The 19,121-nt window shown below is 30.6% G+C and overlaps 2 protein-coding genes across 2 annotated transcripts in view; one reads left to right on the forward strand and one right to left on the reverse strand.

The window, feature by feature from the left end:
* The window catches only part of LOC129920297 (homeobox protein H2.0-like), a 99,014-nt gene extending 92,353 nt beyond the window's left edge, over nucleotides 1-6,661 (reverse strand). Inside the window, exon 1 of the mRNA XM_056001642.1 lies at nucleotides 6,067-6,661. The gene's annotated coding sequence lies outside the window, so the exon portion shown is untranslated. The remainder of the gene's footprint in view (nucleotides 1-6,066) is intronic.
* The window catches only part of LOC129920300 (uncharacterized), a 155,595-nt gene that overhangs the window by 59,542 nt on the left and 76,932 nt on the right, over nucleotides 1-19,121 (forward strand). The gene's annotated exons all lie outside the window — the stretch shown is intronic.

Here is a 19,121-nt window from a genome sequence, read left to right on the forward strand (position 1 = left end):
TCTAATATAAAAAAAGTGTATTTAATAGTGTTAGAAGATAATTTTTTTTGCTTTTTTCGATGAAAATTGATTGGGTTCAATAAATTATAGCTCTTTTTGTAGATGTCGTAAAGACATGGTTGATATGAATATTTTGAGCTGAAACAATAAGCTTTCAGTAGTATAATTTTTTTTTTAGGTTGTGGTATAAAAAATGGATTTATGGTGTTAGAAGCAAAAAAGTTTGATTTGTTGACTTTTTTCATGAAAAATGATTGTTTTCGATAAATTATTTTTACACCTCTTAAGCTTTTCATATAAAAAATTGATATGAGGAAAGAAAAACAAATAAAATAATTCGATACAAAAATAAATTAATAAATTTAATTGTTGGATGGGGGTGGGATAAGCAAATGGAAAAATAGCAGAAAGCAGACTGGAAAAACCTTATATAGAGAAAAATTTAAAAGTTTCTAACAGAAGTAAGGAAAATTCTCAGGTGAGTTTTCAGGTGTTATCAATGAAAAAATTTGATAAATTCAAGGTTAATCCAATACTGTGTCACTTTGTTGTATACTCATTTAAAGGCCCAACTATAGAGCTGTAGCAAATCGTATGTATTCGTTAGTAAAATGCGGGTATTTGCTTCAGTAACGAGTAACGAAACGTTACTTTCTAAACAGTATCGTTACTCGCATGTTTCGTTACTGGGTACTGAAGTAACGAAACATACGAGATACGAAACATACGAGTAACGACCCCATTCCGATATATGAGATACGAAACGAAGTGATACACTCAATTTGTCGCATTTAGCATTTCGTATCGATTTTGTCTCGATAAAAACAGTAGTGCCAAGGTATAGTTGAGTTATCGATAATAATTTATCCAGAAATATCAAAAGAGACGTTTTAGTATTTTCTCTATGTGGCCGAAATATAACCAATGTGTTTATGACCTTTTTGTTAATGGTCTTGAATTGTAGCTTAAGAATGTACAAAAATGTTTTGGTTTTTGAAAAAAATTGTTATATTTCAGTGCAAAATTTTCAACAAAAAAAAAGCCGAGAAAACGAGGTTTGAAAATCACTGTCAATAGAAAAAAAAAAAAAAATGAAAAATTGTTCGACATGGTTGTATTGAAGTGTTAATATTCCGAGATCTGCGCGATGTCCTTTTGAAATAAAGGTCTCTAAAGAATTGTGATAAGATTACTGAACGGATATAAACAAAAAATTACCAAAGTTTTGTCGAAAAAATAGAAAAAAATAAAAAAAAGTTTCCACGTTTGATTAAAAAAAAATCAGTATAGCTACCTTCAAACTCTCATAACATGAGAACGCCGCAGCTTAAATTAATGGTTATGGCTTAGATTATACAAATTGTTTTTGTTTTTTTCAAAAAAAAAAATTTTTCACCCTTATACCACGGTACGAAACATAGGTACTTTAAATACCAAACATACGAAAAGTATCAAATACATGAAATATATGAAAAGTACGAAATGTACGAAACATGCGAAAGTAACGAAACATGCGAAACATACGAAACACACGAAACACACGAAACATACGAAATATACGAAAAATACGAAGCATACGAAAGTAACGAGTAACGATATTATTGATGCTGGTATTAGTATCAAAAGTAACGTATACATGCGGGTACTCATTTTGTCGTTACTTTTACAGCCCTACCCAACTATAACGCGCATAAGCAAATATAAGCGAATGTAAGAAATATAACGAAAATTTTCTTTTGTTTGCAAAATTAGCACGCATAGCCATAATTGACTTAAGTGAACAGAGCCATCAACCAACAATCAACCACACGAACTTTGTATATAAAATCTATAGTACTATCATGAAGTGAAATTTTTTAGTTTGTTTGCTACCTGAGTGGTCGCGAGGGCGCTTAGATCGAATTCAATAATCGGAGTAAGGAGATGAGATATACATTTCTGTTTGAAATTTGACATAGTTTTTAGTTCGTTCGCTAGATGTCAGATTCACTTATGCGCCGAGCGACTGAGATCGCTCTTGCTTATGTTTGCTTAAGTCATTATAGTTGGGCCTTTAGTCTGAATGTTTAAAAGTAATAGACGAATGATTAATGTTTCATAAATTTTATCAACAAGTCCAGTCACCTAAAAACAAAAAATAAAGAGGTTTCTTAGAAAAAAGTAGTTTTGGTTTTTTGTTGATTTCTCGAAAATGAAAAGATATTTTTGGATTCAGTTTTCTGTTTTTGTTTAAAAACAAAAAGAGCATCGATTTTTAAAAACTAAATAGTACTTAATCACAAAAAAATATTTTGAATTTTTTTTTTCCAATTTTTTTTTCAAAATTTGGATTTTGAAAATTGATTGTTCAAAAAATATGGTATGAAATGGCTCAACTTACATTTTTCGTAAAAGACTAGCTTTACAAAAAGGCATAATACATTATTGTAGGTATAACTAAACAAAGTGAAAAAAATAATGAAAATTATTTTTATTTTTAAGCGGAGTGATTGAATATAATTCAATTAAAAAGTTAATAACTTTTTATTATTAAAAAGTTAAAGTGACCTCAACTCCATATGCGTTTCGCCCAGGTATGACAGTGGGCTCATCAGTTAGATGCTGTCATACCCATACTAAGACGCAAAATTTTGGTCCATGAATACAGACACTTATAAAAATCACAACCTGAATACACTGTGAATTTTAATATTTTAGGGGAACATGGTTACATTCTTGCACCTAAAAACAATTGCCCGTGGTCAGGCTAATAAGTAAACAAAGTGAAAAAAATAATGAAAATTATTTTTATTTTTAAGCGGAGTGATTGAATATAATTCAATTAAAAAGTTAATAACTTTTTATTATTAAAAAGTTAAAGTGACCTCAACTCCATATGCGTTTCGCCCAGGTATGACAGTGGGCTCATCAGTTAGATGCTGTCATACCCTTACTAAGACGCAAAATTTTGGTCCATGAATACAGACACTTATAAAAATCACAACCTGAATAGACTGTGAATTTTATTATTGTAGGTATAACCGTTGATTTTTAATAATTCTTTTTCCAAATTAAGTCAATTTTTTTTTAAGTGCCCCTCCCTACTAAACGAAGAGGAATAGACCCCTCCTCTCATACGATTTTTGTCTTGTCTCGACCCAACCCACACGCTCTAGCTTTTTGGCACATTACTCCTGAATCACCCTGTATAATATAGGAGATTTATTAAACCTTTCCGTGGAAGCATTTTAAGAATTTCCGCAGTAATTAAGTCGTATCCTGGTGCTTTTTTTGACTATAGTGTCTTAATTTCTTTTTTTTAATTCAGCTAGGGTAACATTTCTTCTGCTTGACTTGACGTTATATTAATATTTATACTTTCATTCAATGCTTGCCCATTGAATGGTTTGAATGTTTCCTCTAGGTAATCAGCTAAAACGTTTGCTTTCTCTTTGTCGCTTCTTGCCCATTCATTTTTGTCTTTCATAATCGGAGGTGCTGATGCTGGAAGCTTTTTTGGTTTTTTCGTGGCTTTTATAGCTTTCCATAGAGAGTAGTTAAATTCTTTACCTTCCGTCAAGTTCTAGCTCTTCTAGGTAATTTCTAGCTTCGCGGTTCTTAAAATCTGATATCATTTTTTTAAGCAAATTACTAAGGTGATTAAAATTAGCTTTGTGTTGAGGAGCACCAGTTTGCTGCCATTTCTTGCCAGCTTTTCGCTTTTCTGTAAGCACCTCTTTTATTTTTTGCGGATGTTAACCTAGGTGGTATTTAAATTTTAACAAGACTTTCGCTCATTGTGAGAATAACGGAAGAGTGGTCAGAGAAAAGATCAAAGCATTCTGTTACTTTTAAGTCAATATTCATTTTTGAAAATTTAGGTAAATATCCTTTTGAAATGAATCAAAGAGTAAATTTTGAGTTTTGAATCTGATACAAAGAGCGGAAAAGAAGTGTAATGTGTAACTTGAAAAACGATAAGATAACAAGTTTTTTTTAAATATAATTTTAAGGCCAAAAAGCAAGTAAGAGGAAGTATAGTAACTAAGGAGTGCCCTTATAAGGCAATTAATCATATAAGCTAGTTCTTATGAGTTTTTTTCTGGCCTTAAGATAGTTTTAAGATGAAGTAGGTACGTAGTATACAAAAATTATGTGTGCAATTCACACGTGGTAGAAGTGAAACCTTTAAAAATCATTTTTCTTGAAAAAAAAAATACGTCATTAAAAAGCTTACAAATTTTCCAATAGAATAAAGCCATACTAAAATTTTTACAATGCGCAAAAACTAAAAAAATAATTTATTCAAAACAATCATTTTTCATGAAGAGCAAAAAAAATCTTTTGTTTTCTTCTAACACCATTAAATCCAATTTTTTTATGACAACTTATAATACATTTTATATCATCTGAAAGCATATTATTTCATCTTTTTTATGACGCTTCATTCATATTTCTACGATGCCTACCAGAAAAGAAAGATTTTCTTAAAGCCAACCATGTCGAAATTTCAAATTGAGACTACGGTACTTCCTACACTGGTGGCTGGTCATCGGCAACAGATCTCCACAGGTGTTTTGAGGTATTTTTCAGGTTTTTCAATTTAAGATTAGCCGTGTCTTATTGGTACTCAGTATTTTACTGAGTAAACATTTCATGCTGTAAACAACAACAATTGATTACTTTTATTTATTTATTAATAATCCATAATTGTTTAAGGGCCAAACATGTAGTTTAGAAAAAAACTTTTTTTCTGTAAACCAACAAATAAAACACTTTTAATTATCCTTAGTAATCATTTGTTGTTTTTTCCCGTGCAAAATTTTACTTAGCTAAGTTCTAAGTTACCAATAAAACACGAGTATTGTGTGACTTGTTGAGCACGTACCGTTATGTGTGATATATCAAATGAAAGGTACTATTATCAGCATGCGTATTAAAGTTAAATCAAAATTGTATGTGCTCTAGATCAAAAGATATGACGTGTTTAGAAAAAGAACATCTTTTCACAGTTATCTCAGGACTTTGAATATAAAATTAATGGATAAGAAAAAAAACTATAAGTTTTTATTCAAAAATGTTTTATATTGTGTGGATAGCTACTTGTATCTCCACACACCACATCTTAAATTTGGGTTGGGGTCGAAATTCTGTATGGGCCAAAATTCGGATTCCAAAATTCTGTATTTTGAAATTCTGTAAATTCAAAATTCTGTATTTTAAAATTCTGTAAATTCAATATTCTGCAGGTATTCTAAAATTCTGTAAATACAAAATTCTGTATTCCAAAATTTTGTAAATGATAAATGAAAAATTGTTTTGATAATGAGAAAAAGTGCGCACTTTTTTTTTCATTATCAAAACATTTTTTTCATTTATCATTTACAGAATTTTGGAATACAGATTTTTGGTATTTTCTTTGCAGAAAATGCTTTGAAGTAGAATACCTCCCCAATGAATTTGCATATGCCTTACAGATTTTATATTGAATTTTAATGACATATTTTGAATACCAAAATACTAATTATATTTAGCCAATATACATAATTATGTATTTCATCATTTTGTTTTTTTGTTATTTTTTATTTGTTTTTGTCTTTTTTGTAAGGTCTTTTAGCAGGGCCATTTGCTGAAAGGAAACTTAAATATTTATGTATTCAGAACTCTTATTCCCTAATTTTTCCTCAGCGTAAACTGTCAAATAATGTTTTATGTTTAGAACATAAATCCTTAATTTGTTAATTGAATACAAATTGTTCAACAGGCAATATAAAAATGTTTGGAATATACAGAATTCCAAAAAGCAGAATAACGGATTTTCAGAATTTTTAAAACAGAATTTTGAAATACAGAATAATAGAAAAGCAGAATAATGGAATATAGAATTATGTTCATACAGAATTATTTATTCAGATACAGAATTTTGGTATACAGAATAACGACCCGTTCCCCTTAAATTTGCTTTCGGCTCTTATATTATAGTTCCTTATATCTATTTCAAATAGTGATGTTATGAGATTAAAAAAAATAAACTACAAAAGATAGGTTACATGTGTATTTGAATCTTTAATTTACGATATAGTTTACCTGCCTCTCACTGTTATAATCCAAAAAAATGTAAGACTCTTGCACTTATAATTTTTTTTCCACAATTCGATTCCAATTTTATTTTTTCTCAAATTAACAATTAAAATATTTCATTGGTAATTAGGTGTGTGTTGGTCAAGCTTCAATTAAACATCTTCAATTTAAAAACTTGCTTTAAAATATCTGAATAGCCTTCATCAATTAAACCAAAATAAGATAAGACACTATTCATATTCACAATGGTAGGTATAAACAATAATAAACAAAATGACAATGACTAAATATGAAAGACAGATAACTGCAATCGATTAGGTATTTTTTATTCACACTTGAAACCGAAACAAAAATTGATGCAAAGCACTTATCCTAGTTCGTAGATACCGATGCAAGATCAATAGACATTAATGCGCAACAAAATCATGTAGGTATCCTCGCATAAGTCACAAACACTTGTTCAAATTCATTAAACTTGAATACCGATCTGGTAGTAATATGTACACCCGCAATCACTTTATTCCGCCAACGATGTGCACGAACTGATCAATGATCGTTGCGTTGTAGATTTTGATAGACAGGAAAAAGTATCTGAAAAATTCCCATTCAAGATTTTTATTTGTTTATTCAGGTTCATTAGTTTACTACATGTTCAACCCAAGTATAACCAGCCAATCGTAAATAGAATTTTGGATCGTAATGGAGGAGGAGTCTGTCGATACATTGTTGTCTCTTTTTTTCCAAATGTTTTGAGTTTTTTTTATCTCACATCAATTTTTATTGGATGTCAACATATATTAAGGTGGATAATTTCAAGATTTAAGATACTGTTTCTATATAGGTAACTAAACTACCTCCTTGAAGTAATTTAGGTACCTACATGTCGCTTTGTTACATTTGCTATAATAGGATTTATTGAAAATTTGGTCTCTTTCTCATTATTTTAAAGGGAAGTTTTCGAAAAGGCTCATAATAAATAGACATAGGTAAATAAAGTTACGATGCAAACAGATTTAATAGGTAAGTACTCGTTCACTGAGCCTCCTAATTTTTACTCAGTATCTCAAGGCCTGGGCGCTTAAATATTTAGCCGAGGATGATTTTTTGATATTTGTAGGTACATTTGATTTGTAAAGCCTAGTGCGCCACTGAAGCGAAACGAAATATTTTCTAACTGTCCAAAGTTAAAAAACTCTTTTGGAGCAAGAAAAATTACATAGAGAAAGGAATACCTAGAGACGCGACTTCGGTTGGTTTTTCTCTTCCACCCTACAAGCTGCAATGAGAGGAAAAACTCCACAGTGCTTATATGTGGTAGTTTTCCCGTGCATTTTAAATGGCACCAACACATTCAACTGTGGAGTTGAGCTCAAAACAATTAAAAACAATTTAAGTGCTCAGTAGGAAATAAATTCATAAAAAAATAATATAATAAATTCAAAACACGAACCTTTTTTTTTATTTCTGTACATATTTATTGAAAGGTGGGTGTCTGGAGTGAGCTATTTGAGCTATTCAAGTTCATGTACAAACCAAAATCATGTTTAAATTCAAAATTTGTGAGGACATCTACTGGTGAAAGGAAGGTATTAAACGAATTGTACTTTTCACACGTATTCACAGCAGGCATGGAAAAGTCGATACAATTGTATCGAATTCAATACAAATGGGTTTGCTCGAGTACAAAAATACAATTTGTCTAAATTCGATACAATTTTTTCATCTGTATTTTAAAAATTCTTTTGCAATCTAAGATTTCAAAAAAAAAAAAAACAGGAAATCGAAAGTATTAAAAAATTCAATTTTGATCAATTTGTTCTATTTTTTTCGACATTCATCAGCAAATACTGTAAATGCTGTTCGAATTAGGGACTAATAAAGTCAAAATGCAAAACACTGAATTCACTCTGTTATAATTTCAGTAATTCAATTAAAAAAAAAAATGAAAACAATTTTCAAAGGGAAAGGCATGTTAGTGTAGATTTAATTTCATGAAACTCAAAGAAAACACGTCTTTATGTTGGAAAAGTGTTAAGACTATATCTTTTCAGAGAGTTGTGGTAATTACCGAATATTTAATTTTCTAAAACTAATTTTAAGTTCAAAACTGAGCCATTGCCATTGCGAAATTGCACTTTTATTTTTGAGTCCCCACGATTTTGAATTATTTTTCAATTTTTTTAATACTTGTAGTCTTTTGTGAATATGTACTTTTTCTCATATTTATTTATACCGAAATTAAATAAATATTACTCGATTTCGCAGAAAATAATTAAATGTATATGCAAAATTTAACAGTTTTTGCAAATAAAACATTTTGATTAAATTTTATATTAATTTCTCGTGTGAAAAAAATATATTTCAATACAATTGTATCCATTTTCAGTACAATACAAATTAAATTTTCAGTACAATTAAAAAATGTCATTTTCCATCCCTGATTCACAGATAGGAAAACAAGAGAAAAATAAGAGAGATTATCTGAAATTAAATTTGCGGGTGTTTTAGGTAAGGGGGGTACGAGTCGGCTCTCTAGGTATTCCTTCCTCTATGAAAAATTACCTGAAGCTGGACAGTTATTTTTGACTGACAAATGATTTAAAATTATCCAATTATTCTAGCATAGGCAAGAATTTGGTTGGTCAAGCTGTGATAAATGCAACGAAAAGCATAGGTATGTACCTACTAGGTTTAAAACGTGGTTTCTACATCGGATATCCGCATATCCTCTGATAGCCAAGCCAGCCGTCCTCAATTCATATTGCGATTTATTAAACAATTTTTTAATAATTTTTTTATTAATTTCAAATACAAAACAATAAAATGTAATCAAAAGTCACAGTAGGGTAGAAGGGGGAGCATTTGCCAATGGGGTACCTTTGCCAGCCCAGGTTTTTTTCCAAACCAACAGAATAGTAAAATCGAAAAATCATTTTCTGTTGCTAATTTATGATTGAAAACTTTCCACAAAGATTGACAGCTTTTGACTGGACACGAAATAAATTAGACGCTTATAATAGTTTTTTTTAATGTTGAGAACCAAAATATGAAGGTACATATCCAGGGGCGGATCCAGGATTTTTTTCTGGGGGGGGCACAAGGGCCGGATTGGCAAAAAAAACAGCAATAACAGTTAGAAATAAAGTGAAGTGCCATACGACTGACTAACAAGCAGAAAATTTTAACGACCCACAGTGGTCTTAAACCTGGCCAAAAATATTAGGCACATTTCCCACATCAAATAGGTACCAAATGACCAAAAAGTTATTCGGAAGGCAAAATTTTCATTTTCTTGTTACAGTAAAAGCCACTTTAGTGCTAACCCTCTTACTCCTGGATTAGCCGGAAGAAAAAAAATATAAAAAATCAGAAAATGAACGTACAATTCTGTGCTATATTAAAGTTAGTAATCTATTCTTTATTTCATTTTTTGACTTAAGTTGTTTCACCAAATAGTTTTTGAGAAATTAAGTTTTAAAGATGAAATTTTGAAAAAAAAAATGTTTACGTTTTTTAATTGATTTTGTATAAAATTTTGCAATATTATGGACATAATTATACCATTAGTTAATGACCTAGTAGTTTTTAGTCAAATACTAAAGACTTCATTCTAATAAATATTAAAGTTCCTAAGAATAACAAAAAAAACTGAATCATACTTTTTTTGCCGGGAAACCCAGTTTTGTTTTTTTTTATTTGCATTAACCTTTTGTAACCCAAGGTCGTAAATTTAAAAATTAATAAGTCAATCGATTGGTATATCTTTAATAAAACACGTATTTTTTTAAAATTCAATAAAGTCATTATTTACTTAGTTATTTCGATATTTTTTGAGTAAAAAAAGTTTAATTTATTTTTATATAAAAATGCGAAAATTCAAGCAAAAAACTATCTAATATTAATTTTTAGGCACTTTTCTAAAATCCAAAAATAAAACCCCGTGGGGTTTACTAACAAAAACTATTTTTTTTTTCTGAATTTCGTAGTTTTTACACAAATTTGCTTATTTTCAAAAAAAGCCCAACTTTCAACATTAACTGTCAATTAAAAACTATTGGTGCTATTTATTAGAAATTTGAAGTATTATTTCGATAAAGCAATACTTAAAGATTATAATATTAGAAGCTTCAAAAGAAAAAAAAAATTGTTTGTAGAGCTTTTATGCAATCTTTTTCGGTTTGTTACAGAAATGTCACATGGAGCTACAAGGGGTTAAATTGTTTTATATCTCAAGAATATTGTGTTCAAATTGTAGGTCTCTTGGAGCCAAACTGACCAAGTTATGAGTATTTTAATACTTCCCTTAGGAACGTTTTAGTCTTTTAGTCCAGAGTTCAAAACTTTAAATTGTTATCCCCACAACTAATGTTTTCAACGCCGGTACTCCTCATAACTTCAAAACTACTGCACCGATTCTTTTGAAATTTGGAACACTATTTTTTTTTACATATTTTTAAAGGTATCCCTGGAGAAATTTTCTAAATAAAATAATATTTATAAAAATCTATAAGTAAGGGTCGCTTTTGAGGAGTTTTTTTTTCAAGGGGTCTTTATTTTCGGGGTGGAAACTTGGGCAAACTTCTGAAATGCAAGTTTGTTCTACATATCCAGCAGTTCTATAATATATAGTTTATGCAATTTTGTGACGTGTTCCGCTATTTTAAAAACACTAATGTTAAAAAAAAACAACGAAAAAAGTGCAAATTTTTTAACCCCTCTGTATGAAAAAATAGAGTTGCATATACAATTATTTTAATTATATCATTCAATCTCATTCGATGTCCATATCAAAATTTTTTACCAAAATCACTTTGAAAATTCACTTTTTTTTTAAATCGAAAAAAAAAATTCGTGTGTACCCAACAAATAGCCGTTTATTTATTTGTGAGGTGGAGCTTTTCATGGGAAAGGGATGCAACAATCAACAAAATTCGCATTTTCAGCCAGAAATAGACAAGAGTTTCACTCAAGTTCTTTCTGTTATTATTCATATATTTTTAAAACTCTTATAGTTTGATTTCCTTTAAGTATGAACTTTAAGTTCTGGGGGGGGCACGTGCCCCCGTGCCCCCCCCTGGATCCGCCTATGTACATATCCGTCGTAAATTTTTAGTATTTGTCTTGTTAAATTACTTTTTCATACAAATATCTTTTGAAAATTATGTGTACTATGCTGTGTAGAAGTAAGTGACTTTTTTTACTGTTTAGCTTTTAAAAAAGTTATAAGTAAAGGAGAATGGGCATATTAGACTTTTGGCGGCCAGTAATGAAATTGGTATCAAATGAAAGAACTATAACGTAGGAAAAATTTTTACTATGGCCGTTTCGTTGTATTGCATTTGAAATGGAAGATATTGCAATATTAGTGTTGTTAATGCATCGAGCAATACGGAAGGGCAAATTGAATTACTATTTTAATTAAACTAAGAAATATAATTTTATGTCATTTTGCTATGATTTAAAACCTCAATTAAACTCAAAATATAAGATTTTTAAGCCAACCACTTCAAGATTTTGTTTTTGAGTTTTCAAAAGGAAAAAATAAACAAAAAATTGAAAAAAAAAACTTAAAATAGACTCGAAATTGATGTTTTAAAAAGCCAATATTTTGGGTTCTATTTTTTTGATATCCAAGATAAATGTCTTCAGCTCAGGGAAAATGGCAGATTATCATATCTTGCACTTAAAATACACGTTCAATTTTAAGCATTGAGACAATTTGCATTAACGTTTTAATGCAAAAATGCATTTTATCCGTTTGTGAAGGACGTTAGAAGGATAAAACTTCTGCACAATGTATGTAAGACTTAACTACATCAAAAAAATAGCAAAAACGTTCTTGGCCGCGGAACGTCCAGGTTCCATACAAAATTGCCCATTCTCCTTTTCGAAAGATGAGCTTGTGGGGTACATTTGCCATTTGTTTTTGGGTAGGTTTTGCTCTGGCAAATGCACCCCATGGGGTACATTTGCCCGAAGCGATGTTCCTCAAAAGAGGATGGCAGAATTCGTATTTTCAGCTTAAAAGAAGTTTTGTTTATGATTATTGGTTTTATTTGTATTAACTATGATATTTAGGTAACTGGCAATCCCTCCCCACCCCCGGAATACATATATTACCTTTTTATGTGTACTGTGATCAAAAGTATTGAAATATAAGAAAATTTGAATTTTAAACAAGAGGGTACTCTTTTAAGTTCGGGCACCTTGGCCACTTTTTTAAAAATTAGCAAAATGGCTAAACATTTTGTTCTGAATAATTTTAAAAGATGAAAATTTATGGAGAACTATAAAAAAATATAACAGTTGATTTCAATTAGGTTTCTGGGGTCGAATTACAGCATACGATTACGATCATTCGTCAACGTTTTTACTATTTGTGTCTCTATTTAATTAGTAGAAAAAGATAGAGACACATAGCAACCTTACGTTAACGAACGTATGCCGTAATTCGACCTCTTATTTCCAGAATTTAGTCGAATCGAATTCCGAGAATGTTATTGAGGAATATAAAATATTAAATGGTTGAGGCTGGCTCTACGGACAAGGTTTTCGAAACATTTTTTGAAATTCAGGGCGATGAAGAATTTTGGCATGCTATCGGGTTATTTAAAAATGGTTTGGATGAAATACTGTTTGAAAACTGCTCACAGCAGTGCCTCAGCTGAAAGAGTATTTCTCTGACTGGCACTGATAAAAAATAAGATAACAAATAGATTTAAAGTAAACACTTGCAATTCCTTGACGTCAGATCTTAGTTTAATAGAACCAAGAAAAGATTACGAAAACTGCCAAAGTCCAATATAGTGTCAAGAAATGTTCTGCTTATTTTTTTTTTCTTTAGTTAATTTTATTATTAAAAGTTTATCATATGTTTTCGGTGATGTTAACATAATTTTTTTTTGTTTGGTCTACGAAATTCTATGGTTGGCCCTTTTTTTGTCTCGGGCTCCTTGTTTGGCCCCTTTTTGATTTTTTGCAGCGGCTACACTGGTGTGTATTAAAAATATTCACAATACATAAGAGTTACCATTGGTAAAATCCCTTCATAAAATACTCCGTTTTTTGTATTGTTTTTGTGAAAGAGCTTTCAGGATTAATGCTTTTTTGAAGCTTTTAAAACCAAAAAAAGACATTAATGTTGTGGTGTGGTTGGTGGCTATCCCTATCTGTTTTTCGTTTGTTTGGAAAACAATTAATGTAAACAGTTTAGCATGCGCGGCAATGGACTTTTGTTGGACAGAGTATAGTTAGTAAAACAATGAAAAAGGATTAAAATTTTCGGTCAGCTATTAAATTACTAAATATTTAACAAATTGTTTACTATGTAGTAATATGCTAAACTCTTAACAATAGCTTGCTTAAAATTTTGCGCCATTGTTTTTAATCATTTCAGATTTGGTCCGCTAACTTCAGACTTATTTTAGCGGAAAATTCAATAATTCAAAAACTATACGAGCTACAAATTTTTGGTTTGCGCAACAAATAAGCATTTAATATGCTACTATTAATGAGATTAATATTTTTTGATTCCGCCACAAAGTGTCCGCCAATGTAAGGACGTTAATTTTTTAGGTTTCGATGGCTTTATTGAAAGATAATAATCACCCCTATTACGTTTGTCAACTATCAATTGATAGTTGATAAATACTGAAATTTTGTGTTTTAAAATCTAATTTGGGGGAAAACTGTTCATTTTTTTAAATTTATTTTTCAATCACATTTCAAATGCTGCTTTTTTTCTGCTTTCAATTTTTTGCAAATTAGATAATAATTATTATATATTTTTTTATCAACTATCAATTGCTAGTTGACAATCGTAATAGGGGTGAATGTATGTCTAGTTACTGGCGATTAGTACACAAAGTTAGTCAAATATCATACTTTTGATTTTTTTTGTATCGAAAAATGGACTGAAATTCACATTATTTTACTAAGGGCCAATTTTTCAATAGTCAGTTAAACAGTCAGTTTGTACTTATTCCTAAGGATAGAGAAAAAATCAATTTTTCAACAGGCAGATTGAATTGAAGGCGATTTTTTTTTTTAAAGTAAAATGTATGAATTACTGACAAAATTTGATCGGCAATAAGATTTGACTTCACATAGCTTATGAAAAAAAAAGATAATAATATCAGCATATTATAATATTTATGATGAGTAATCACTTTCAAAAATGTTTCGGTTAATTTTAAAGAAGTAAGAAAGAAAACAATTAAAATAATAAAAAAGAAAAAGAAAGAAATATCATTATAAGAAACTTAGAAAAACGTGTTTGATTTTTAATACAAAAAAAAACAAATATCAATAAATTTTATATTAGGCTACGGCCATGTCCTGAGCGTCTAAGTGGCTGAGCGTCTGAGCGTCAATCCTGAGCGACGAGGTGGCCACGTCCTGAGCGGCAATTTCAAAACCCTAGAAGTGCAAAATATTCGATGAGTATTCGGCTCACACGCGGGAGTTCCAGGTTCGATTCCTATTTTTTTTAATTTTTTTATTCTAAATAAAATAAAGTTTGTTTGCCATATTGTAGTCAACATAGATCAACGCCTAAAACCTAAATTTCAAAAAGAATCTAATGACCTGTTTTGGAAAATTTGATTTTTCAAAAAAAAAAATTCAACATTTTTTCAAAAATCCAAAAATGCATTTCTTCAAAATTTTATTTTTGATTTATACTAAAAAATGCTGATAAAATTTAATAAGTCGTTTTAGAGAAACTCAGAATTAAAAAAAAAACGGTTCTATGACAGGTACCGTTAATAATGACTTTCGAAAAAATCTTTTTTTGTTAAAAGATAGGCCTTGTCCAAAAACCCACACTTAATTTTTTTTTATATTAATCGTTAAAAGAGTTTTTGAGAAAATTATACTTTTCTAGGATTGGTGCATCCAGGTATGATTAGATAAGGTTCTAAAAAAATTAATTCCAAAGAATCATCTGCACAATCTCCAAAAAATGCTACATACCAAGTTTGAAAAGAATTGGTCCATCCATTTAGGCTGTAGCTTCTAAAATAGTCAGAAATTCGAGTCCTAGGTTCGATTCCTGTCGGGGACTATTTACTTTTTTTTTACTTTAATGAAAAAAAAATAATATTTTTCTTCACAAGAGATCATAATTTTCACCATTTACTAAAATATTCGTGTTTATTTAGAATATAATGTAGTTCGCCGCTCAGGATTAAAAAAAAAAAGTAGAACAGAGCTGAGCGGCTGAGCGACGTCGTAAAGACGCTCAGGATTGACGCTCAGCCGCTCAGGGTGTATGCGGCCACCCCCAAACATTTTCATACGTTCTAATTTAGTTTTGCAGCTCAGGATTGACGCTCAGCCGCTCAGGACGTGGCCGTACCCTTAGACTTAAAAATGTAATACATACAGTCAAAGCAAAAAAAGAATATTATCTTTGGTATAAGCTTGTTAAGTGGCTTTGTTTTAGTGACTTTTCTGTTTAATAATTTGTTTGTTTTTTTCTTTTTAATTCAGAACTCTCCAAAATAGAGCCGATAAGGTTAGTTTAAAAGGCTTATATCTTGAGTACTATTTGTATAGCATCGTTAAGATTGATGTCTTCAGGATTAAGGGAAATGACATAGCATCAGCCCTTATTCAGAATATGAATTTGTGTCAATTTAGCCGACTCACATTAATTGGAAAACTCGCGATATTTAACCTCCCGGACACCATATAAAGCTGCTATTTAAAGCTGCCAGACTTTTGAATTCGTTATAAGAAAACATAAGGCTATGAAAATGCATACTCACATTTTGGTTATCACTCCACTCCCAAAATTTGCTGTCGGCTCTCGGTCTATTAGGATAATTATCGTATGCCTTCTAGGTTTTAAGAAAATTGAGAAATAATTTTATCAGATATTTCTTTTTTCAAACTATTTTTTTTTTTAAATTTTCAATTTCCTCAAAACCTAGAAGGCATAGAAACATATTATAGTTTTCACTATTCGATAAGGAATCAATTGAGGGACTTTTCTGCATAAGTTAATTTTTTATTAAAATTCAAAGTCTGGACAAAAATAGAACTTACTGAGTTAAAAAAAAAAAAAATTTCGACTTTTTTTAACTTTGAAATCGATTATTTCAAAAACTATTGCAGGAAATCTGCTCCCGGCTCTCGGTCTAATTTTAAAATTACAATTAAATGTACAATTCTCCCTTTCGGAAATGTAAATGTAAGTGTTGCCGTAGTTTTTTAATTTGTTTTATTTTAATAATTTTTTTTTAGAAAATAGCCCCTCCCTCCTTAAGGGGGGACATAGACCCCATTCCTATAGAAAAAAATGATTGTATTGAACTCCTCTACAAAAAACCGTTATCAAATTCTGGCGCTCAAGTTATAGTACCACGTGTCAAAATAACATTTTTGTTCGGTGCCTAAACGTTCGAATTTCTGTATCTGGGTTGTAATCGTAAAAATTTTTTTCTAAGGCAATTTTGAATTGATTATCATAAAAAATACCTCGTTTGATTTGGAAATAAATATTATTTTAGAATATATTTTTAAAACAGCACGTTGTTGTGAAAATATATAATTTAATTTGATAGCGAAGTTTGAATTTTTGAACATTGACACCTTATAAATTCTAGGTGGTTTAACCGAGTAACATGTTTTATACATTGTTGAAAAGGTGTATTTATCTCATATCAGAAACTGTAAAAAAATCGAAAATGGGTAAAATTTTGACGAAGCTAGATTTTTTTCAATGGGTGAAGGTAAAAAAAAATTTTTGAGATGGGGCCGATTTCACTTTTTTTACATAAATAACAAATTATTTTTGATTTTTTTTTTTGAAAATCTTGTAAAAATAAAATAAAGTTTTGGAAAGAAGGTCAAGTCTTCAAGGCAACCATACTTGACCTTCTTCCTTCATTTCAAATTCACTTTTCTAAAGTTATAATACAACTAAATACGCTAACTAATATTTGTAAGCACATCACAAATAATGATTTTTTCTTTAGTTCTTTTAGTTGGTTTTATCAAGGGGCACGGTAGTGCCCAGCCAAGTTCTCTAGCAACTTTGGCACTACACCCTTATTTACAGGAAACAACTCAGGCCATTTTCGACCCCCTCTAACCTCCACAGCTACATTTGTTGAGCTGGTCGAAACCAAACTCCTCACAAAATTTCAGCCTCTTACTATGAGTAGTTTCTGAGATATAGGGCTACAAAAATCGCAAAAACCGTAACTGACTGACTGATTCACTCACTCACTGACAGATCATCAAAATTATGGAGAACTTCCCGTTAACGTAGAAACTTGAAATTTTACACGGTGATAGGACTTGTGGTGTATACAAAGGAAAAAATCGAAAATTTGAGATTTTCAATTCAGGGGGCGTGGCATCCACCCATTTCCGCTGAATTTTCATCATATATTATAGAGCACTTCTGATTATCGTAGAATCTTGAAATTTGGTAGAATAGTAGAGCTGGTAGTTTATACAAAGGAAAAAATTTAAAACTTGAGAATTTCAGCCAGGGGGCGTGGCAACCGCCCATTTCCGCTGAATTTTCATAAATTATTATAGAGCACTTCTGATTGTCGTAGAATCTTGAAATTTGGTTGAATGGTGGTGCTGGTAGTTTACACAAAGGAAAAAATTTAAAATTTGAGAATTTCAGCCAGGGTGCGTGGCAACCGCCCATTCCCGCTGAATTTTCATCAAATATTATAGAGCACTTCTGTATGTCGTAGAATCTTGAAATTTGGTAGAATGGTGGAGCTGGTAGTTTACACAAAGGAAAAAATTTAAAGTTTGAGAATTTCAGGCAGGGGGCGTGGCAACCACCCATTTTCGCTGAATTTTCATCAAATAAAGAGATTTTATATTCTACAGCCATACCTTGCAAAAAGTAGTGAAATCACAACAAAAACATTACTGTTAAAAAAAGAGCCAAGTTATCCTATGTTGAAATTATGCTGGCACAAAAAGTACTGAGATGTAAAAGTGTACCAAGTTCTAAAGTTTGGGTTCAAATTCGTATCAATAAAATTTTGATTGTTTACTTGGCAATTTTTGAAATAACTTTAAAAATCGATGGTTTTTCTGAATTTTCATAAATTATTATAGAGCACTTCTGATTGTCGTAGAATCTTGAAATTTGGTAGAATGGTGGTGCTGGTAGTTTATACAAAGGAAAAAATTTAAAATTTGAAAATTTCAGCCAGGGGGCGTGGCAACAGCCCATTTCCGCAAAATTTTAATCAATTATTATAGAGCACTTCTGATTTTATCGTAGAATCTTGAAATTCGGTTGAATGGTAGAGATGGTAGTTTATAGAAAGGAAAAAAATTTAAATTTGAGCATTTTAGCCAGGGGGCGTGGCAACCACCCATTTTCACTGGATTTTCATCAAATATAGAGATTTTCAATTCTACAGCCATACCTTGCAAAAAGTAGTGAAATCACAACAAAAACATTACTGTTAAAAAAAGAGCCAAGTTCTCCTATGTTGAAATTATTCTGGCACAAAAAGTACTGAGATGTAAAAGTGTACCAAGTTCTAAAGTTTGGGTTCAAATTCGTATCAATAAAATTTTGATTGTTTGCTTGGCAATTTTTGAAATAACTTTCAAAATCGGTAATTTAAAGAAAAATTGTCAAGGGAACAATCAAAATTTTATTGATACGAATTTGAACCCAAACTTTAGAACTTGGTATACTTTTACATCTCAGTACTTTTTGTGCCAGAATAATTTCAACATAGGAGAACTCTGTATTTACTATACACAAGGGATATCCCAGTTGGTAATCACACCATAATGGCTACTTTTGCAGATGATACCGACAAATGTGTCTCTAAGGCAGCAGGAAAACTACAAAATGCCGTCGACACAGTCAGAGATTGGACCGAAAAATAGCGTATCAAACTCAATGAAACAAAATCTTCACATATAAACTTTACAAATAAAAAGATAAACAATATTCCAATATTCAGTAATAATCGAGTGCCTTACGCCAATACGGCCAAATACCTTGGAATGTCTTTGGATGCAAAGCTAAAGTGGAAAGAGCACATCAAAAAGAAAAGAGA

The sequence above is a fragment of the Episyrphus balteatus genome, chromosome 4 (assembly GCF_945859705.1).
Source record: "Episyrphus balteatus chromosome 4, idEpiBalt1.1, whole genome shotgun sequence".
Classification (NCBI taxonomy): domain Eukaryota; kingdom Metazoa; phylum Arthropoda; class Insecta; order Diptera; family Syrphidae; genus Episyrphus; species Episyrphus balteatus.